The 24,917-nt window shown below is 34.7% G+C and overlaps 1 protein-coding gene across 2 annotated transcripts in view; it reads left to right on the forward strand.

The window, feature by feature from the left end:
• Positions 1–3,465: 3,465 nt before the first annotated feature.
• SGCZ (sarcoglycan zeta) overlaps positions 3,466–24,917 on the forward strand; it is a 242,182-nt gene continuing 220,730 nt past the window's right edge. For both annotated transcript variants that reach the window (XM_072406195.1, XM_072406196.1), the window contains exon 1: positions 3,466–3,538. The gene's annotated coding sequence lies outside the window, so the exon portion shown is untranslated. The remainder of the gene's footprint in view (positions 3,539–24,917) is intronic.

Raw genomic sequence — 24,917 nt, forward strand, 5'->3', positions numbered from 1 at the left:
CTACATTGGTTAATGTTGTGCTATCAGAGAATTCTGTTCTACTTGGTCAGTATTTTGGTTTAAGAATTAAAATATATATGTGCAATAAAGCTATATAGCTGCTGCTTTAATGTGCGGGTGATTTGTGGGTGGTGACAATAGTAAAACATTGCTGAAGTTAATCATTTAAAGTTGAATATTTCTGGTAAAACATACCAGCCATTTATAAAGACATGGAACAGATTAACACTTCATTTAACATTTTATTTTGTATTAGCTACTGTTATAACACTATATTAAAAGGATGGTCAGATTTTTAAGGTGGTAGTCAGTGCTTTAATCATTAGTCAAAATTGCCATTCAGAGGCCCTGTTCATCTGACTAATGTAACAAATTGCAAATTTTTGAACATGCAGAACTTATAACATGCAGAACTGGTCCAATAATGCCTATTGCATTGGTAATGTAAAATATATCTAGGATATTTTAGGGGTAGATCCAGTTTTCCAATAATCAGTATAGGCACCACAGTCCAATACATCTAAATTGCTTACAAAAAGTATAACATTTTTTTAGGGACTTGGATGAATATAGGAAATATAGGCTTTAATGGGTTAATGAATAAATATATCCTTGTGGTGCGCGGTTCCATACATGTCTCCATACAAAACTATAGTTTTTTTATCTGTACTATATTAATATTATCTAAAATTCCAATGTTCTTAATAATTTGTGAACAACATATATGTTCTCTGAGGAAGCGATAGAGAAATGTGTTGACATATAAGAGAAAATACTTGTATTTCTTTTGGAGTTGCCCATTTTTCTCATATGAAAAATTTTGTAATATTGTGCCTACTTATGGCCTATTTTTAAACTGTTTGGAATAAAACAAGTGTTTCTAAAGGTTTTTTGTTAATATTTATTGGCACCTCAAAAATTCTTATTAAACTTTCATCCCTTTTGTAAGCAATTTATATCTTGGATTTATTTTCAAAAGTTTCAATGAGGTATGAAACAAAACCAATGCTAAAAAAAATTAAAATTATTGCTGAAGACAAAATAACTTTGTCATGCCAACTTTTAAATATCTAGTCAGCTAAGATCACATTGCGTTGATGTTATGAACATAAAAACTGTTCATTAAGCTTTTTCTGAATTTGTATTCATTTTTTCTTTCACCAACAATTGTTTAATAAGTGCACATTTCGGTAGGCATGATACAATCTAAATGATGCATTTTTCATTATGTCTAATAAGCAATTAATATCTAATTCTGTAACTCTAGTTTTCACATTTCTTCAAAAATACGCTGACACAATAAACTGCTTCATTTCAAGGTTTACTGATTCCAAGAAAAGAAATGAATAGTTAGACAGAAATGCAGGTCAATCATGCATTAGAGTTCTGTTATTCCATTTATGTCTCTGTCTGTTATCATTTTTGTATGGAATTTATTGATTCATGTATTGCTTTCAGTAAGTAATAAACATTTTCATGCTGTACAAAATGTATACCTCAAGATATTTCTTTATGAAACAAATGTCTCTTATCCTTTTTTTTTTTTTTGCTAAAAACACATTAAGGCTTACTTTTATTATACAGATTTATTAAAACAGTTTAAAATCAATGGACAAAAATACAATCCATAGCAGAATTATATTTTGTGACTGATCTGATTTCAGGTAACTGTAATTGCTAGGTAAAGGTTATTTTACTCCCAATAATTACTGTTTGATTTATCAAAAAAAGATTTTTTCATTAAAGCGGCTGACCTCTTTTATGTTCCTTGTATCACCTGCGTTTCTACATGCATGGACTTCAACAACCTTTGCAAGTCATTTATTATGATAATTATTTCTGGTTTGCCAAACCCAATAATGGGACTTCCATACTGACGACTTTTTCAAAAATAGTAGTTTTATTACTATTTTTGATGTCTGTACTCAATTATTCCTGGAACAAGCATTCATTTGAGAAGGCAAGAGCAAAGTCAAAACTTTTATTCTGCATACTTTTTTTCACGTTTCAGTTCTGTACCTTCACTGTTGACTGTTCTTTTTTAATAGGCTGAATTTGGGAAACATTTACATACATCATATTTGTTGGCAAAATTATTAATAATTTGTTATTGTCAGTACGGACAGGGAACCATTTTGTCCATCAAGCCATGGAGCCCAATGAATAATACCTCATATATTTGAAAGAAAATAAAAGTTTTGGCTTCACAGAAATTTAAGAGCTATGTGATTTTTTTTTCAAGCAAATTGTATCTTAACATTTTACGAATGCTATCATTGACAAAATTTGAGGGTCGTTTTGACAAAACTGGTAATAAGCCTGCAAAATCACTTCAATCATTCCTAATCTCTAATCTCATGCATAAAGGCGAAAATACTTATCAGTGATGTTGATTGTGGAAGCACTCTATAAAAGAAGAAAATAAGTGCATGTACAGCCTTGGTAGATCTGAACTAGAGCATCACTGGTACAGAGCACAGATTCTGCCATTTATCACAATGCATATTGATTTTACTATTATTAGGGCTGTACTCTAATATCCATCAGTGAAAACAGGAAAATCTATGTATGTGTTTAGTATGGTTACACATAACTTTGTGCCAAGACCAGAAACATATAATAAAATTATTAATGATAAAACAAACATTAATTTTGTGAACATTGTAAAGTAAAGTTGGAGGGATTGTTATTGGTTACAGCTCTTTGTCCACATATCTTGCACATAGCAGTATGGTATTAAATAAACCTATATCAGAGATGGTTTCTATACCATTTGCAGTCTCTAAATTTAACTTCTTTTTTATGTATGCCTTTTAAAGACCTAGGTTTTCCAAAGTCAAATTTAGCTATGGATATGTTCCTATAGAAATAAATAGTCTCAATGGATAGTTCCTATATAAGTCAATTTCAGCTCAGATCAGAGCCAATCCAACCTCAGATCAGAAGTTCATCACCAACACCATCAACATCATCAGCTGTTATTGCCCAGTGACTGATTTTGCTGAGCCAATACTAAGAAAACACCAGTTCCAACTTGGAATATCTGAATCGAGTTGGAATTCCCAATCGATCATTTAGATTCAATCCATGTTGGAATTGTACTGTTCTGAGTATCTTTATTGTTTACAATGCCAATATTCCTAGGCAATGGCCAATGTTATCTCTGTTTAAAAGGTGGATACTGTTCTTCCATTTCATTAGAAACCATGATAAAGGAAAATTATTGAAATGAAAACCACAAAATCAATGATTGATTGTCATGTATAGTAACCAAATGTCTATCCATTACTGTGTCTTAACCATTATCCATTGCCCCACATCCAATGTAAGAGGACAGTTTAAACTGAAGCAGCACACTGATCTCTGAACAAAACCTAAAAAATATGTTTAACACGTCCTTGTCTTGTATTACAGTTTTTCATGCTGTGTTTTTTGCTGCTAACATACATTTTTTTGTTTTCTTCAGGGTGGTGGCTAAAGCGTAACCTGAAGACAAAGTACATTGGAGGGAGATCCGAGCTATCACCAATGTACTGAGGTAGGGGCATATCTGTTTAATAACAGATATCACATTTTCCATACATGTTGTGCTAGCAGTAGTATTAATATGAACTGCCTTTTATAAACCCATGTCAGTATAAATGATTACTTGAATATTTTGTTTCAAAAGATATTAGACATTTTTGATCAGCATTATCTCTGTTGAACATTTGGATTTTTTGGATTACGTTGTTTTAGAAATACACCAGGATTACATACAGAGAACACCACACTGTTTTATATTTTTTTGGAACACCTTGGGAATTATTCATATGTGCCAAATGGTTACCTGTTTTCCATGACAATTTTTTGCCTTTCACTGTATATTACTGTGTAGAGATGCATTGTTGTGATATGTTTTCTTTTTGTTTGTAAGAAGGGCTGTTTTTTTGGGAAAAATCAGTCTATTGGGAATGTTATCTCAAAGAAACAGTTTGTTTGTAGTTTTACAGCTAGTTTGTATTTTATTATGTTTGATAAAAACTCATTTTTATTGTATTTGTGTGGTAGTCAGTAAATTCCATTAGAGGATTCTCACAGATGTTTAAACATTTGCATTGTTGTACATTGCTCGAATACTCCAAGTCCAATAACCTTATGGAATCAAGCAACTGTCTAAGTCTAAGCCTAACTTTGTACTGTTACCCCTAGGGTATGCACTGTCATCTGTTCAACAGTGTCATTATCGTCCCTGTATTAAACTTTAGCAAGAATAGATTTATAACTGATAGTTTTTCTGTTTGTTTTGGAATTATTCTACTTTTTATCTCTTTAGCAATGTCCAAAGTAGCCCTGTCATTTACAGATAATGATAATATTCCAGGAAAAGTGGTCCCTACATAATACCTCTGTGTTCTTTACTGCTGCTGCCTTATCTCTGTTTACCGCGTGTGTGGTTTATTATGCTATAGTTATTGTATTTTGAATTTGTTTTGATATCTCTTAGGACTCACTTATATGAGCTATTCTTCTACTTCATACAAAGAAGGTGAACAAAAAGGTGAACATATTTTTAGTCTAGCAGACAATAGTCCCAATTCACAAAACCTATTTTGCATTGATATGAATTTCCTAATTTGTTTTCAGTTTTTTTATTTTTATTTACAATCTATTAATGCTTTACGGCATAGATCCACTCAAATTGCCATGTGGGTGTTATTGATTTTTTCTATTTTTTATCTTACATTTGAGTCAATTCATAACTTATTATCTTGTTCTCTATTATTATCTTTCTCCTAAAAAAATAGTAGGTTTATAGCTAGTTTAAAGTGAATCCTAATTGGATGACAGTTGGTTTGCTTAAGGGCTGTGTTTTTCTAACATTGCCATGTTTGTTTTTTATTTTGTTTTCTTTTAGCCTTCTGTTTTCATTTTTTGTTTGATTGTTTTTTGACATCTCACTACTACTTATCTACCCCAGTCTTCTTTAGCATTTTCCTGCCTACATCATTGCATATAAGTATCTACTGCATAGCACTGATTTGAAGGTGCACCCTGCTTTGTGGTCACACAGCTGTTTGTAGTCATTATCAAAAGTCACAGGGTGACAATGCAAAAGCACAATTCCGAGACAGTAATCATTTTATAATCTATGCCCTATTCAGATCCTGAATATTGATACTGAAGACATATAAGGAATGATTTTAATGGAATCTGCAGATTTTAAAAGAATGACAACTACATTATTTTAATATAATATATAAAATGTAATCTAATACTGTATGGCTCTATATTGGGGGTGGGGCATGGGGGTGCCTTATTCGGGTCTGCACTGATTATCTTCAGACCCTCTAAAATAAAATTGTGAAAGAAAATAACACAGACAGGCAAAAAATATTTAAGAAATGTAATATAAAAATCCCACAATCTTAAGCTCAGACCATATAGGTTGTTGTTCTGAATGATATTTGTGTTAGATATGTGCAAGCTCAGTTTCATTCAGTACTTTAACAATCTAAAACCTGTATGAATGGTATTGACTTGCTAATTTTTAAACTAGAAAACCAGATTTGATCTTAGGTAAGGTCCCTTCACACTGTGTATTGTGGTAACACACATGAACCAACCTAATGCTCTTTCAATAATTAGGAAATACTCCAGTCCAGGGGTCCCCAAAACCCGGTCTGACAGCTGGGCTGTGAGAGCACCGAGACCAGCGGTCCCCAACCTGTAATCCGCAGACCCCGCTTGGAGGGCGCACCGGCCAGAGCCGCAGACCATGTCCCCCGTATGTAATGCAAGCTCAAGGTGGTGGGCAGGTTGTGTCCCTGTGCTGTGTAATCAGTTTTCTTAGCCCTTCTGAAATTATTACAGGGGCTGTAAAAGATCTATCCTCAGGATACAGAGGGAGAAGCCCACAGTCTCTGCCAGCCTCTACACCCAGTGACCAATCAGAGACAGAGAGCATGTCAGTGCAGAGAAACAGGGACCAACCAAATCATCACCTGTTCCAGAGAGGAGCCCTACATGCCTAGTGCCAGACATGTTTCTCATACATGCAGACAACTCAGACACGTGCAGACAACTCTTTATATGTCCCTTTATATTTTACTGAAAATACAACAACCCTTTCAGTTACTGAAATTAGAACAACCCTCCCTTCTTTGTTAACTTGAACTTTTATTTAAGTGAAGGTTCTTATTTAACTTTATTTGTGATTATCAGGCTATTCCTAACCTTATTTATGCTAACCACAGATGCTCATGTCTGCAGACTTCTTCTCCGGAGCAGAAAACCTGTGTACTTTGTTTTTAGTGTTTGGCTCCTAAATGAAGAACATTTCTAAAATATTTTTTAATTATTGGCTTTGTAATAATGTAATCATCAATAAATACATTTTAATTAAATATTTTATTGTGAACAGAGTAAATACCTATATTTTAACTGAAAAGAGCCTCTTGCAGTCCACTACGTAGGAGCATTCAGGCTGGGGGGGAGAACGTGTGGCCAATCATTTGTGCTGCAGTATTAAAATCATTGGCCTGCTACTTCTCCTTTCACAATCCAGTCACAAGCTGGGGATTATGCTGTAACACGACCACAGTTACAGTTTCCTGCCAGGCAGATATGTGCCATGTTGAATATATGTTGGGACTGGTGGGAAAAACACAAATACTTTGGCAAATCAGTTATTTGTAGTTATTTCTGTGGATTTCAGAGATAATCATTTATATGACCAGTTATATTAGTTTACACTCTTCAGTTAAACAAAAAAATAGTAAATACTCAGATTTCCTAACTGTTTATTACAAACAATTGAATTCTTTTTCTAGCCTCTCCAAGACATAAAACAAGCTAATTCTCTTTAATATTATTATTTGTTTCCATAAAACCAAGTGCCTACGCATTGTAAATGCCCTTCTTGTGTCCAAAACCTATACTGCTGACCCAACTAACACCTAATTTAAATATGTAAATAACAAAGTAATGGTTTGCAATTATTTTGCAGCAGCCCTTACAAATATACTGGAAAACAAAATAAACTAAATAAAACTAGAAGAAACAAACACAGCAACAAATTGCAAATAAGTTCAATATATTGATCTTACTTGCTTTATATAAAAATGGAATACACATAACATAATATTGCTTTACTACTACCGGTATATATACACATGATGCATGTTTTATTCTTTAGTATTTTACTTTTTGTAAAAATGTCCCTTTTAGGAAGAACATGCAACATGGTATAAGCTGTAACATTTGTAATTTATGTATTATAACTCTTTGAACTTCCTTATATATTGCATTTCAAGTGATTTAGGCCATGTTGTATTTGATTTATTCCAATATTCATAATATTGCCAAGATCCACTTAAAACTGTGAATAAATAAGAATTACCCTAAATCAGAAGGTAATAAATCTTTGCATCTATTAAACATTCCTGTGTGCAGCTGCTTTCTTTTTTGTGTTCTGTTTATTTTTAAGTGAAATCATTATCAAAGACATTTTTGCTATGATGTAAAAAAAAGATCATCAAATGATGATAATTAATGATTCTAATACACCAAACTGAAGAAATGACAACGTAAACATTAAATTAGCATCCATTAGCCAGGCGTGTTCAATCTTTATTGAACATAGCGTGGGATCAGTTTTGTCTACTGCTCATCCTGCAAATAGTGATGAGGTTATAATCACAATCTGTATTGCTAATATGAAGAATAAAAGACTATTTGCAAAATGTTTTTGCTTTAGACAGACACACAGAAAAAGAAAAGAACAACAAAAAGACAGATGGATATTTATAGTCATCTGTCTACAAAAAAGATTCAGAATGAGAACTGTGTCCTTTTCTTGTATGTCATGCTAATTTTTATTATGACTAAATGCATTCTAAAAATAAATACCCTCAAAGCAAACTAGTCCAATTGGATGTAACTGGAAATCTGGAACATGATTAAAGACTTTTTTAATGAGTTGACCATTGATAACAATTTTTAAGCTTCTTTTTATTTACATTGAATTATTAAAGCATTTTTATTAAAGAAAAACTATCCATGCAGTGAGCCTACCCTAATAATGTAGGTGTTAAATGTGTGTATAGGTTTTGGAGGTAATCAGCAAATTGAGTTTCCTAAAACCTCTTTCCACCGTAATTGGCTCCGATATCTATGTTTCATATGGTTGATAGACCCTTATTGTCCTCACTTAAAATGCAGAACTATTAGTTCTGCATTGTAGGGGATGCCATCAGTGCAGGACTGACAGCCCTGCACCGTAAGTGGAGGAGGAGTGGAGGACATCAAGTGTCTGTCCACAATCTGGATGTGCATGGAGAAGGCTGTAGAGCACTAGACCTACGGAGGAGAACCTTGCAGAAATATTAGCACATTGGCACTGGTATTTTTAATTGTTTAAGGACTTGACAAAGTACTTGTGCTTTATTTGATTGTTAAACTGTGCCCCCCAGGACTCCCAATAGTTTTCAAAACAGTGCCACATCAGTTAAACAATGTTGCCACCTTTTTTTCTCAGAAGTAATGCCCTCTTACAGTTTACTGCCTTTTCTCTACAATTTAGCCAGGCAGCTTATTTTAGCAGAAGACAATTTTTTCAGTGCAGGTTTTCATTAAACTTGATATGCTCAGTATAGTTCCCATATAAGATTTTTATGTCTATACAGTCATGCACAGTGACATGTGACTGTAATTCATTCTATTTGCATTTTATAGTTGCATAGCTATAATTCTTTACAACAGTTTACATTTAAAGAATCAAGTTTTCTGTGGTGAATGTGGCCACTGCTTGTTTGTGACTATGTATTATGATTCACAGTAGCAATAATGAAAGTTTTATGCAATGATTCATGAGCAAAATGCATGACATATAGAGTGAAATGTACTGTGAAATTGGTGAAACAATTTCTCTGACAGCTGAAACTTCTTTGTCTTGGTCCAAAGACAAGCTGATGGACATCACTGCGCTTTTTCTTCACTAAGCACATAAAATGGCTTCATTAAAATGGAATAAATGCTTTAATAATTCTGTAACTTTATATTTTCAGGGTAATATTTGCCTTGGCAGCAGAAGTATTACGGCTATGTGAATTGAAAATTTAAGCTGATCTTTAGCACAAAAACTTTAATTTGAAAGCGGGAACACAATTTTGCTTTGATATATCTTCACACAATGGGCCTGATTTATTACTCTCTCTCTAAGCTCTACAAGGATGGGGAGAATACACGTTCATCAGTGAAGCTGGGCGATCCAGCAAACCTGGAATAGATTTCTTTTAAGTAATTTGCTATTTGTTAGCAAATGTTTTCAATCTTGCACCAGATCCATTCTTGTTTCCTGTATCACCTAGCCTCACCGATGAAAGTGTATCCTCCCCAGCCTTGGAGAACTTTAAAAGATCACAGCCAATTTGTTGCACTGTATGCTGTAGGAAGGACCTCCCATGGAATTATGTCTGCTTTATTTAGTTTAGTTGTTGTACCTACTGAGCCTCATTTACTTAAGGATTTGAAAATATTTACACAATTATTGTGACTATTAAATTATCTAGTCAAGTAAAATTCAAATTCCAGTTTACTTATGTAACTAAATTAAATTGTTCTCCCTAATTTTCATTCAAGGTATTGATGGTTGCTACCAGAAATAGGAAGAGTATAGTATTTTCCTAGTGGAGATAAAAACAGGGAAATCAAATCCTCACTACTCTATCCAAACCAAAATAAGTTTGGATGATTTAGGTGATAATTCACCTACTTTATTTTCTGGAGTGTCTCAATTGTTTTAGTTAGTTAGCTCAACTGCGTGTTCATAGTACTATGATATTGTAACAATGGATTGGTCCTTCCTGTTTCATCAGTTCTAACAATGGAATGGTAATAGTCACTTAACCCTATTTTTACACATTTATAATGTACCAGGAGTGTGTCTTGCTGATAGTGTTATCATTCATCTTTGACGGGTTGATTGCCAAGGTATTGGTTTAACTAGAGCTAGCTGTCCCATGTGAGTTTATAAAGAACCTGATAGGTCAGAAATATTGGAGGTGATGTGGGCTTGTTTTTAACTGTCCAAGCTGTTTTTCTACTCACTAGTGAAGAATACTGAGCTTTTTAACAAGATAAGTGTAAGGCCCTGGTCCAGCACTAGTACTCACCAGGTGCCAGTCTCCCAATCTATTGCTGTACTTTTCGCATATAGCATGTGCGCTCAGCCTTCAGAAACTATTTGTACCTTCCCAGCACTCGGTTGCCCCAAGGACTTCTGCATCTTGAGAACAACTGACAGAGGATCAGGAGTGCACAGATAATGCAGCACAAAATATTCCAGCAGAGGCAAGTCCAGTATACAGAGCTAAAGGTCATACATGGGTATTCAGTCTGAGAAACAAGGTATCCAAATGTTTAGTCAAAACAGAGTTGGTCACAGGCATAAGGTGGGTCTAGGCAGCAAAAAAATCACAGGGACAGAAACAGCAGGCTGACAACATTTCGGCTATCCTAAGAATATTGGCATGCAAATATTCTCTTTTTGCCTCTTGGCCAACTTTCACGAAGAACCACTTGTATATAGAACAAATGTAACCTATCATTATAGAACCATTCATTTCAAACAATCATCAGTGTAATGTGAGAACACAATGATTTATATGTAATAGTGAGTTGACCAACAGGACAGTATATCTCAACAGGTTATTGTGAGGTGGGTGAAAAGAAAAAGTATTTGCCAAGCCAGAGATTTTATAACGGCAAAAGGGTGTTTGGGAGTTTCTTTTATTAAATTTTAACCTACCACACAAGAACCAGCCTAGTTTATTGGTTTTCTCATACCTTGAATTTTCCTTATTTCCTCAAAGGTTCCTGGTTTGCTTACTTCTTGGTTAGGTAGTGATCAACACCCCTTCCATTCTAGAACAGCTGTTATCAATACAAACCCAGTAGTTATGGGGAGACTAAAGTAGGCACAAGTAGAAGAGCTTTTTTGGCAAACTGGCTGAGTGGTACATGCAAAAAGTCAGTCTCTGTCTGCTCCAACAGCTATAAACTCACTCTGAAAACTAAAACATGTATTCCAGGAGTGTACAGTGCTTATATAAGCACTGTACAAAGGAACAACAATTAGTAGTATACTAGTACAAATTGTGAACATCATTAGCATCAAGCTGATCCCTTTTCCACACATATTGAACTGATTGTGTATTCCATTTTAAACTCCCATATTTCAATCCTGATAGCAACCAATGGTATTTACATATATTTCCATGTGAGTGCAACAGATTCACTAATTTTAGATACAGCTTAGGGGCCATTCTTGTACCCCCTGCTAATTTAGTGACAGACTTTTTCAATGAACCATTCTGGTAGCAGGTTCACCTATAACCCATATGAAGTGAATAAAAGAAATATCTTGCAGTCCCCTAACATTTGTTTGTACAGCACAAGTTACGAGAACCTATAACCTGGAACTCTGTACGTCACTTAGGGATTGTTTACACGTTGAAGAGATTTTTTATTTATATCAATTGCTTAAAGCGTACCGAAACTCAGGATTTTCACTTTACATAAAAGGGTAGATAACCCTTTTATGTAAAGCAAAAAAAAAAGGGTGCAGCACTGCCCCCTAATTCTCGATCACCTAGGCGGTCAAGAATGAATGGGGGCGCCAAGCCTAGGGAGCATCCCAGGAGGCTCCTGGGCGCTCCTTCTGCGCATGCCCAAGATGCTCTGGCATGTGCAGAAGGAGCCTTTTTGCACAAAGAGAGAAGTTTGCCGATCTCATGCATGCGAAGTGAGATCAGCAAATTTGTTTTTCGTCCTACATCACCCGATCTCGTGCCTGGGTTGAGTGACGTAGGATGAAGAACAGGAAGAAGAAGATGTAGAGATAACGCGGGACCCGATGCAGGACCCCCCCCGGAGCAATCGGACTGCCTTGCGGGATTAAAGGTTACTGAATTTTTTTTTTGCTGTTTTGAGTTTAGTTTCGCTTTAAGGCCTAACATAGGAGACTGTATGTAAAAACGAGAAGTTATTAGGTTGGTATTTTGTAGCACAAGACAGAAAATGTATTCGAGAAATATACTTGATTATTTGTACCAAGACCTATAAAACTCCTTAATTAATGTTTGTTTACATTTCACAGAAAATATCAGAGACTACCTCGTTAAGTATGAAACGGTATTTGATGAAATAATGCAAAAAGCTATTTTGTGACTTTTTAGATATAGAGTAGTTCTAAACTAAAGAACAAGCATATCATTTATTAGAATTAGGATCTGGTGGCTGCATTTATATTTTCAGGGTTTATTCCTTTACATTCCTCTTTGTGTATAGATACATGCTAGGCAATGTTAAAAATCCAGACAATAAAACTCAATATTCTAATAATAAAACAATTTTGGTGTGTGGGCAAAGTAGTTTGCCTAAAGGTTTTAATGAATATTTATTACTAACTTAGCAATGTTTAAATCTCAACTATGGTGGATTAGTTTTTACTTTACATGCTCACATGGGGCAAGAGTCAATCCTGTATCTGTTCATATATAAACAGAACAATAGATTTTATACTACGTTGTGTAGAAACCTGAACATGTGCAACACATTGTTAGACTACAAATCCCTTAATCCATACAACAGTAGCTGTAGAGCCTAAATAAAAAGCGGATTAACATGCAATGTTCTAATTCATCAGGTGCAGAATTTGAATTATCCACAATTTAAGTTACAAGATTGGCAATACTGTCTGCAGATTGAATGTACATTTCACAGCAACAAGAAGCACTGAGTTTACTTGTTTTGTATAAAGATCACACTTAACTTATGACTACTTTATTATGTGCATGTGCTTGCTGTCCTTCCAGCACAAGGTGTAAGAACAGTCCCTATCATGCTTCAATAAATCCAGTTAGGGGACTCCCTATGTCTTCCACTGTATGTGTCTAGGAATGTCTTTGGTATTCTTTTGGCAAATGTCAACGCCTGTGTTGACAGGGTTTTGTTCACATTAAATGGGTTTTGCATTCCTATACAAGCATATTGGAACCAAGTATCAGTTCAAAAGTAGATCAGCTGCAGGTTAAATCCACTTGTCAATAAATTGTAAATGATTCTGGATCAATCTTGGACAGATGTCAAACCGATAATATAAACACAAGCCTAAATTGTCCCATTGACACAGACTCCAACACTAGCACAATTAATATCTATAAGTCTATCTATTAAGTCTATACAATTCTGTATGGTGGAAGGTAAGGCTGGCATTATGATTTTAAGCAGATGTAAACCCCAACTAAAACATTTATTAGAAATAGTAACATTTAATAGAAAATTACCTTAAAATACATTGGCATGTCGAGTCCCCTATGAGATGTTGGTGAATGACTGTAGCTACAGTGCATGAAGAGGGGTAGGCTGTCCTTACCAGCCTGACTATCATAAAAAAGCAAGGAGAAAATTTTATGATTTGTCGTTTGAAACAAGTTTATATTGACAATATGCACACAGAGTATTGAAATACATATATTTATATACATACATTTGCATACACACACAGACAGCATTTAAATCAATAACCTAAATACATGTGCATATCTTGGATGAATACTAATGTTGAATTGTGCAGCCTGGTCAGGGATAAGATGTTCATAAATTTCACCGTTCATAAATTCTGTGCTTCATTCTGTTATTGCAGCACAGTGCGTATGCTGAGCAGAGGAACGAGATCAACCCTATAGTTCAATAGCACTCTCTGCCAAAATGATGACTTATTATTATCTTTGGCTGAATGGCAATAATGATTTGGTTTCAGACTCTCATAATTTCTTATACAGTACTACTCGAACTAGGAGAGGGAAGGACAGCATCTGATATTAAAAAAGCAGTCAATCACGGGATGGAGGCATGAAGGAGACCAGTCTGCATTTCCTAACTACTGTACAGAATATTTAGGTCACTTGGCTGGCTGTGCTGTCTGGACGAACTGTGTACATCTCAATTTTACTGACTTTTGTCCAGAATCTAGTTAACACTGGACTAGTCCACTACAGGTTTTTACACAAGACCAATTCTCTCGAGAACCTCACAGCCTACCCCGACTGCATAACATTCCCACTAAAAAACAGGGACGGGCGGGCATTTCCCCTCCTTATAACCCTTCTTTTTCTCACCCTACTGTTACGTCACCCCTTGCCCGCTTGCCTACCCCCACTGCTTAACATTCCAACTACAAAACAGGGATGGGCAGGTGTTTCCCCTCCTTATAACCCTTCTTTTTCTCACCCTACTGTTATGTCACCCCTTGCCTGCTTTAACTACCTCCCCTAAAACACCACTTAACCTTAAGCCTTTAGGTGCCTGCTCCCTACCCCCTCCCAGTCATGTAGGCTTCCACTAACCCTCTCTCTGTTCCCCCCGTTCCAGGCCTTTCTTTTGGAATGGCGATCAGGCAGATAAGAATACTTATTTCAGATGGGATTTCACCTGTCCGTTTCTGCAATAAAGCTCTGTCTGAAGTCTGAAGTTGAAACATTTGTTGTGTTAAGGTCCTTTTTTTAATTAGTAACTGTATCTATTAATAAAATAAAACACAGCCTGGAAAGATCAAACTTTGTAAGCACTTATAGCGTAAATTGTAAAGGAAAGACACAGAATAAACAAGGATAAGTTCAACATTTTCACATTTCTCACACATTCTAATTTGCGCCCCTTAGCATACACAGAGAAGTGTTGCATTTCTCAAAGGTGAATCATTGTAAGTGTTAGTGTGACACTGTTACCAGAAGGACAATGATACTTGCCTTTTTATTAAACAAAATATGAAAGTCATGTATTTCCTTTTAGGCTTTATAATTGACATTCAATTATCTGTTAAAAATAGAAATTACATTTACAAAGATGAATCTCTCAGTAACTATGTACTTCAAAGATATTTAATAGTAAAATTAAATTAAATGCATTCAAACTAAGCTTAGCTAGAATTTGTATGTTATCTCTGAATATACATTACAACGCATATTGAAATAGCCGTTTGCATGAAACAAAATAACTCAGAGCCTTGTTTATCGGATTCGATCTTTTATAGATGTGTGTACATGACGCTCTGAGTGTTTAGTGTCTGTTTTTGATCCCGCTCATTAAACAGATTTATGAAACTTGAAAGCTTTCATGAGACTGAGCGTATTGTGTTGTTAAAGATGAACTCAAGGCAAACAGCTTAATACAAAGATTAAATAAATATATGGGAGGTGTTATCAGTTTTTTTTTTTTTATTTCTTTCATGAAATCCTAAGATTTAACACTTAACAACTACAAGTATTGCTGCCCCCGCTCCCCCAGCCGGTGACTGTACAGGTGAAAGAAAAGCAGTTGAATGAGTTCAACTCTCTGTTGCTGTGCTCTTTCAGCCTAACAACTTGGGCTCCTTTGTTAGTACATGAGCACTGCACTGACTCATGCTGCTGTACCGTGACTGCATGAGACTGATAGCAAGTGTATTAACAAATAAAGAGCTTCATTAGTTTGTAAATAATTGTATATAATATGCATGTCCATATAAAATCTTAAATCTTTAAAAGAATTCTGTTTTTCTAAATAAATATTGTGTCTGGGCTATGAAACCTGCTTTTGGTACATGTCCTGTGTTGTTATGCAGCAACAGATGTTTCAAGAGATGATGAACAGGACCCAGGAGAATGTTATGGGGTCTATTTATATAAATATTCCCACCGCAAATTTTCCTAACTTGTCTGCAAAACACACGTGTCACATTAGATTCAATTAAAAATGTGTGAATCAACTTCAACTTGTGTCAAATTCAATAGGTCTCCATGACTTTGTAAAAAGGTTTGGAAAAACTGATGCCATGTAACAAAGTAAAGAGGTAAAAATCATGACATCACTAATCATGTACTGTGGGATTAGGTGTTCGCTATTATCTATTCTGTGCAGGTTCACCAAGATTTACACTTGGCTTCTGGATATGTTTTCAGTTTCTTGTAGTCTGAAGTGTGAAATTTCCCTCTTATATGCCAACTTGCATATGCAAAATTGCAGAACAGATAAGTATACTGGCTCTATAGTTACTGATATCTTAATCTTCTGAATGACTTCGAGTCATCTGGGGACATTAATAGAATAAGAATAACTGCAGTCAGTACTGGAAAGTATATTTAAGTTTACTGTTTTTTGTATGTTTTTTTTTATTTTATAGAGTTTTTTTATAGAGGATGATTTTACTTTTTTTTTCTTAAATGTGTACATTTTATTTTCAAGAAATATACCATACAAAAAACACCTAGAATAACTTGAGAAAGCAATTACTGGAGTATATAAACTAGAAATTCAATATTATTACCAATCATAATAAGAAGCCAAGCTATATAAATCTATGAAAATGGCCCAACTTTGTGATTCTAAACTAGAATATCCTGCAAAAAAGGAGATTTGTTGATGTATGAACTAAAACTAGAAAGTGTGTGGGAGTAATATCGAAGTGTTCAAAAAAAGAAGAAAGATAGAAAAGAATACAGGGAGAGAGGTGCAAGGATAGGAAATAATGAGGGGAAAGGGGAACATTCAATGTCAGGAGTTCTTCAGAGAATTTGTGGGACAGTTTATGAAATGAGAAAATAGGAGTAGTTGGAAACGACAGGAACAAATACTGAATCCAAGGTCTCCTAATCGTCATACAAGTTTGGTGAGTGTTGTTATAAATGCTAGTGAACTTTGTTTTCCCTCATAGAAGTAAATGTACTGCCTCCACTAGGACCAACTTAAATTAATTTTGGTAGCTGGCCCTATAAATTTACAAAGTGTAGTTTAGTAGGAACAGGGGGCCTGCAAGAGCACCAGACATGGGTCCCTAGATATATGGACATGGAAGAATAAAGTTTCCAGAAGTCTGAAGACTTTTGTCCAGAATCTAATTAACAGTGGACTGGTCCACTATGTATGAAAAACATCACCCATGGCCTGACATCCTCCAAAACAATTCCCAGGATGATTGGGATAAAATTGTGCAAGATCTCAAAGCATGTATTAGTTTTATTATTATTTAGTTGATTTCATCTCTTTTAGTGTGTAACTACAGCTACTGCAGGGCTGCAAGCCAGGCAAGCCAAGTTCCGTTCTTGCACCTGCAAAATTATTTTTAAAACTTTATATTTTAAATCCCTGAACATAACACTATACTTTAATAAAACAATAGCCAGTCCTTCTAAGCATCTCTGTTTATTCAGTTAAGTGGGGCTGTCCTAAATGTATTCCTCTACTTGTGATTTTCATCTTAATTTAATTAGTTGCTTTTCTCATACTGCCCTGTTTTTTCCCTCAGTCATATTAGTTGGCAAGTCCCTGTCTCTGACAAGACTATCATAATCATTTAATTTCCTGAAATATTCTGTATGCTGCAGTCATGTTAAAATTGGCCAGATGGTTGTATATCATTGTATGCACTTCAAGCAAAATGAAAAATGTCATCAGTAAAATTATTTTCAGACTTGAGCACATCATATATTCTCTTTGACTATATCTGATGGAACAGGGTGTGTGTAATGAATCAGAAAAAAATTGTATGTATTTAACCTTCTTAGCATTATGTTTCCCTTAGAAAAACATGCAAAAAAGTTCTATTTTAAATGAATATTTAAAATACATTGCATGTTAGGTTGTGCATTTTAGACCTGCAAATTATGTAAATGTAAAAAAATATACATATTTAAAAAATACATTTTTTTTAAGTAAAGTATCAGTAGAATGAAAAGAATGTATAAAATGAATGGGCATGTTGATAAATCTACATCTATCCAAAGTTCGTCCGAGAAGCCGGCAAGCACTGCGCCCCCGCGATCCTCCTCCTCCGAGAAGCCGGCAAGCGCTGCGATCCCGGAAGCACGCTGATCCTACGCACAGTACGGTACCGGTAAGTGGCACAGAGTGATCAGAAGGGGAAAAATTGGAACAGGGTGATTAGAAGGGGATGAATTGGCACAGGGTGATCAGAAGGGGATGAATTGGCACAGAGTGATCAGAAGGGGATGAATTGTTAAATTTATACAGTTGATATAAAATATTTTACTACAGTATTTGGTTCAGAATCTTTTTTTTCCAGATTTTCCTCCTTTAAAATTGGGTGCGTCTTGCCGGAGCGTCTTATACGCCGAAAAATACGGTACTTCCACAACTGAGCACATTTGTTGTAGCCAAACATGTTTAGATTCTAGGAGGAGAATGGAGAAACACTAGAGCAAAGCTTATTTTAGGATACAACAATAATGATTGTGAAAATACAACCTGACAATCGATTTTACTCCTCAAAGGAATTTGCCAGGGAATGTTTGCAAAGGTTGGGAACGGGTATAGAGGTATGAATTTTGCCTGGTCCAACTGCAGCCAAACATATTCAAAGAAATTAATCTAAAGTATACTTATGGTAAATGAAAACCCCAACAATGAACTTCACTTTTTTGTTGCACCCTTTTTGGTTTGTACCATTAAAAGTTTTTTTTTTATGTATCTGTTGTTATATCTATAGGTTAGAAACTATGTTGATCATGATTATTTTGTTGGTCAGAAACTTACTTGTCTTATGTACACTGAATTTGTTATCTCAAATTTCTTTTTTGTTTCTTTTTTTTTTTTTTAAGTACAGAATAATTAGCCTTTATGTTGTAGAAACGGGAGATAGATCTCTGAACATTTTAGTAAGAGGAAACTGGACAGAGCTGACAACACTCCCCCAAAAAATGTTGTGTTAAAACAGAACTTAAAACAGAACTTAATGGGGACCTTTTTTTCCATTTTTAACATTATATAAAAGGGTGTCTATGCCTATATATAAAATTAAAAAATTGTTTTGTTTTTTTAAATTTTATGAGAAGGTCCCATCACCACCAAGACGGTACAGACTGAAGGGGATACCCGCAGACTCCCGGGATACTTGTATCATATATTGTGACATAACTATGGACTTTGTACAGCACTGCGTAACATAACGGCGCTATAGAAATACTGTGTAATAATAATATTAATATTATGAAAAATATATTCCAGGAGGCTCTGGGCTGTTCCTTGTGTACATGCCTGTGGTCAGGCATGTGTCATCAGGAGCTTTTCATATAATGAAAAAAAAAGCTGTGACAAGCTTTAAATTATTCAATATAAAATGCCATTTTTTGGTTAATATAGTTAATTTAAAATTACACAGTGTATTTAATATACAAATTTTAAAATAATAAATGCACAGTATAATGTTGCATTGTAAGTATCTACACTGATTTTACTACATCTTTATTCTTATTTATCTTTATTTTAATATATTCTCTCTTTTTTGGAATTAACAATTAAAAAAAAAAAAAGTATTTTCAGCTTAATTTCTATTTGTGCCAAATTCTTCTGTTGGATCCAGAACCTTGCCTAAACTTTGCCCCAAAAAGTCCACATTAAAGTCCACCCTATTTTCCTGTGAAACCTGAAGCTGCAATGCAAATAAACCATATTAAGCAATGTAATGCAGAGTCTAACAGTCTTAATATGTATTTCATTTTAAAAGCCAGTGTAGACATTGTCAAAGCTGGCCTCTTATGATAAGGTACACTAAAGGGTAATTATATTGAAAAAAATTATAGCTAGCACAATTTAAAGATCAGTTTCTTTTCTTAAAATATAACAAGTATGCTAAACTGGGGCATTTATTTTTCCCAAAGTGCTTAATAAAGAGGGAATAAATGTTAAATTCTGAAACTTTTAACAGATTGATTTGACTTTTTTTTCAAATTTAGATATCCAGCTTCAGTGTTTTACACAAACACTGACCAGAATATAATTACAATCATTTTCTGCACTAATAAATCTATGCAGGTTAAATATTAGAGGTTTTGATCCGCCTCACAGGAGTCAAAAAGCAACCTTGCCGTTTTATTTGCAATTATGTTCTAAAATTGCTCCAGCATATGAAGAATAAGAACATTGTTACAGGGTTACCAAAGTAATTTATCTTGCAAGCAGGATAAAATTAATGCTATTTTCTATCTACAATTTAGGCATTTAATCTGCTATTATACAGCTCAAAACAATAAAGTATTAAAAAGTTCTTTTCTGCTCTTTACAGCATGTTTCCGAGTTAATGATTTATATTGAGTATTGCAAGTTTCAGAATTCCAAATTAGGTTTAGTGTTGGTCTTTGTTATATTCGGAAACTGTAAGCCATGCTCATTATAGATATGAGCTGAATAATTTTTATTATTATTTATATTATTTTTGGGTTAATAGCAGTCACTAACACCATTTTCATTTAAATTCTTTCTCACTGATGTTAAAGCAGATGTTCCAATGCAGCGACATCATCAGGGGATAGCAGTAGCCTTGTATGTACATGCACTGTATACTAATGATGCCAGTGATCTGCTTTTGACATGTGATTAAAAAGCCCAAATTAGTCATCTCTATTAAAAAATGGTGTCAGTAGAATTTAATTCAGGTCACAATTCCTATACTTATCATACGTTGCAGATTAAGAATTAGGATAGTAGTCAACTGGTAGGTTCTTTATCAAATGGAAGCATAAAACAGGGGACTAAAAGATTTTAAGTTTTATGTAACTTGCTGTAAAACAAGAATCAATACATCTCCCTATTAGCAAGCATTTGGATGCTTTCCTAATACTAAGGCCAGTCTCCTGTATTGGACACATGCTTTATGGGCAATGAGCGCTATATAAAACTAAAGAATTAGAGAATGGCATATATGAGAGAACGCAGTTTGAGGGTTTGATAAGGTAGGAATGGAGGTCCAAACCAGTGTCTATAAACCAGGTCTACTGAAAGTAAAATATCCAGGTCAGTAAATACGTTTTGTCACTGTTGGACATTGCAGATTCACTACACTAAAATTTAACTAGGAGAAGTTTATCAGTATATTCTGAGGCAATGGAGTTTAGTAAAAGTAGATGTTTAGGAATTACTGTGCCAAGAGGTTCAAAAACAGAGAAGGTGACTCTTGAGAAATAAAAATTAAGAGAATGGAATTGGGAAGAACTATTTTGCTTGGGAATGTTTAGGTAGAAAAAAGAGCAGTACAGGTGAAATTATTATTGGATCCGGTTCAGTGAAGATGAAATACTTGGCATGGCATATTAAAAAGTATCCATTATAAATCTCATACAAGGGTCTGTGGTTTCAAAAGCACAAAAAAAAAGAAATACTTTCAAATATAATAATGTTTTTAGAGGTGGTTCAAGCACCAAGACATTTTAGGACCTTACGTTCCCTTATATAATTTTTTTAAGTAAAACTCAGCTGATTTCTGCACATGTGAAGAAATTGGGCATTTAACACAGATATGAAGGAAACTGGGATTTGAGAAAAATACTTACATTCTGGGGTCTGGCCACTGATGGGATTATGCACATATGCTTGAGAGTGGGTACTGAGGAATTAAAACATGGGTTGAGGGGGGCGTGTCTGGCCGGCTGCAGGATGGCCGCTTGATCTCTTTGCTCTATACATGTAGGAGTCATTAGCTACTATTTCAGCGTCTTTTATCCTCTTATCTCTGGAATTTATTGTACCTTCTGGTGGCCCTTGCCCTTCGGAGCCGGGAAAATCAAATGGGACCTTTGGCTAAATCACTCTTCCTGTACTGTGGTTAGGTAATTGATGGACAGTTTATAAAAGATTTTTGTGATTGTGTATGTTTTACTATGTGCTGTTCTTTAGGTATAGGCAGGCTTCCTTGTTGTTGTTGTTGTTGTTGTTGCTGTGAATGTTTTGTTATTACTGTATTGATATTTTTATACTCTTTTTCTTACTGCTTCCTTTTTATTTTTGTATTGTAATTTTCAAAAACTATCAATAAAGAAATATTGAACAATAAAACATGGGTTGAGGGCTTAATGTTACGGACACATTATTATTATGGACACATGTTGAGTACTACCAAGGGCTTAATGCACATAACCAATAGGCTAGATGCTGAGAGGCTTAAGTTAGTTATTAAGAAGGAATAATGAACATGAGTTAGGGACTGTACATTGGGAGGGTAATGCACATGTGCTGGGGATTGGATGCTGATAGGATAGCATTGGGTAAGGACTAGGGCTACAGAGGTTAAGGGACTCAGCAGCAGAATGGTAATGGTCATCTGCTGAGAACAATTCACCATGGGTAATACACAGATGCCAGTAAACATTGTGTGCTGGAGAAGCCATCTCATTGGTGCCATGGATATCGGTTATTATTAGGGAATGTGTGCATAGGAAAAGATACAGCATTAAGATTAATGCGTTTTCAGCACCACAGACATACACCTACTTTGGATGGGTTGGGATGTTGGGCAGGCATTTTTGATAAAATAAAGGTAGGGAGGACACTGGTTCTGGGTATGCAGAGTAAAGAGTCTTGGAGAATAAATTTAAAAGCTGTAAAACGAATGTATGTGCAGAGGATGAAAATGCAATGGAGAGGCACCAAGGTAGATATTTTGAGTTTTATTGATAATTTAATTCATGTTTTCTGAGTCATGGCAAGCAAATGGGAACCACAGATAAAAACAAAAGAAGCAAAATAATGGTAATTGATTTGTCCTAATCATGTTGTATCCAATGTTTTTAGAATTCCATGCATAGGTATTGCCAAATGTTCTTGTATTGCCATTTGAGAACAGAATAAAATTGATAATGATGCATGTCATATTTATGGAAAGGTCAAGCAGATTGTTTAAGTGAATAAAATGTCAATAGTTGAAATGTTACACATCACTATCTTTATGATTAAACTATATTGTTGCCATGATATTCCAGGATCTCTCAGTCACCTGCTCCTCAGATCAGAAGGTGATTGTGGCTTTGATTAGATAGTAAGCAGCCACAGCACTGCCTGGTCGGAAAGAGCAAGTGTACTCGCCTTTTGCTTCATCGTGAATCATGTTTCAAAATCTAAGAATATCTGTCTTCTATGTGTTATCTGATCTAAAAACTTGTTTGTTTTTCATGCTTTAAATTTTCATTGTAGCGTGTACTGCATGTGTAAAAATATACAAAATCCAAGAGAATGAAGTTTAATATTGCCACATATTTATGCTAAAAGTCTGTTTAAAAAATCAAAAGCTCAAAACAAAAATTTAGAAGATTTATTTGTTGCATGAAAGGCAGAATGAATCAGTATGAGGTATGTCATCAAAATCTTCCAACAATTTTCAGATTTTGTTGTATTATTACGCAGTGAGATACTGTTTTTAAAAGAAACAAATCATTTTTGTGCTTTTTGTGTGTTTTTGTTTCATCTATTATTACAAATCTATAAGAGGAAACCATATTTTATTGAGTAAGAAAAAAAAGGATTACCTGAGAAATTTGGAAGTGATGGTTCCAATTCTTTTAAACAGTGGATTATCTGACATCATGTTTTACATTTCATACTTTATTGGTCATTTATTGTTATAAAACGTCTGCAGAGAGATCAATAAATTACACATTTAAGGTTGCCTTCATTCATTAAGGTTTCCTTTAAATTTTATATGACCAGTTGACATTGCTGCTTTCTTTGAACATGTGACTGTTAAATAATAGCCCAGACTGAGTCATGCTTGCAGTAATGATGTGATGCCAGAGCTAAATGTAGAGAATGAATTTATTTTACTTATGTTGAATATGTTGTCCTGCTCATTCATTCATAGGGTCATTCGTTCATAGACTTTGATAGGTGGGGTATGTAAATGAGCTGACAATTGTCTGCCAGCATTTTTTGTGTAGTGCATATAGTTCAGAAATTGATGTATCCTTCCTTCAGGACCCTACTCTTCTTGCATCTGGTCAAAGTGAGGATCTTGGCAATGACTGGTGACCTTGTTGGTAATATTATTTTTCTGGAAGCTGATTTTTGGGGACTGAGCTTGGGGATAAAGAGGATTGGGTGCATCATTACCTCCTTTAAAGTTATGTCTTCAAATAAAAAAAAATAATAACAAAATGTTGCTGAAATTTACTGTATATATGGGGAAGGTCTAGGCTATTAGATGGTGGCCATTATTCCCCAAGCAATTACAAGATACAACAAGATTTGTTTATCTAGTGGCCCTAGTGAATAGTCTTCATCATTAAGACATTGATCAATGACATGCACAATGTGCATTATATAGCATCCTACTTGCTGTTCAGATCTGTAATCACAGTGTCTGACATAGGGGTGATTTTCCAGCCCCTTTTTCCTTTTCCTCGAGAGCTACAAAGGATGTTGATACTTGAAGATGGGAAGGTGTGTCAAATAAACTATTCCATCGACAAACACCCTCCCTTTTACCATGACCACCAATGTAGCTGCTTTATGTACGGTAATGCTTTACCGTACATAAATTTTCTCCTATATAAAAGGGCTATTTGATTGCAATTGTTTCAGTTTTCTATGCTATTTTTGATTGAAAAAATACTTATATACTTTCAAGCATACACATTTACATTCAAACAACCACTTGCCAGAATATTTTTATCACTGTAAGTGTGATGCCTTAGGCTAACTGAAGAACACAACAATCTTTCAATACTTTGAGGTCCAGTTACTCAATTAGACTTATTTCAAGAAATGTTTGCAAACTTTATAAATAAATCATAATATTTTAGTGGGCCGCCATGCACTTTCAAGTCAGTGCAAAAAAAGCTTTCAAGACTTTTTAACTGAATGCTTGAAAACTTTTAAAAGCAACTTTTGAATTACTTGACTTGCTAAGCATGCATAACATCTAATATTAATTGGAACTTGATTAGGTTGGTTCAGCATAATGTCTTTATCTTAAATGTTAAAAGTACTTCCAATTGTTTTATGTCTTAAAAGACAAGACAGCATTACTTTCAAACCTTAAGTCTGATTTACTGTAAAATTGCAAAGTATTAAAAAGTGCAACTTTGTAGAGATGATCTCTCTTTGCTAAAATA

This window comes from Pyxicephalus adspersus, chromosome 3, assembly GCF_032062135.1.
Source record: "Pyxicephalus adspersus chromosome 3, UCB_Pads_2.0, whole genome shotgun sequence".
Taxonomy (NCBI): Eukaryota; Metazoa; Chordata; class Amphibia; order Anura; family Pyxicephalidae; genus Pyxicephalus; species Pyxicephalus adspersus.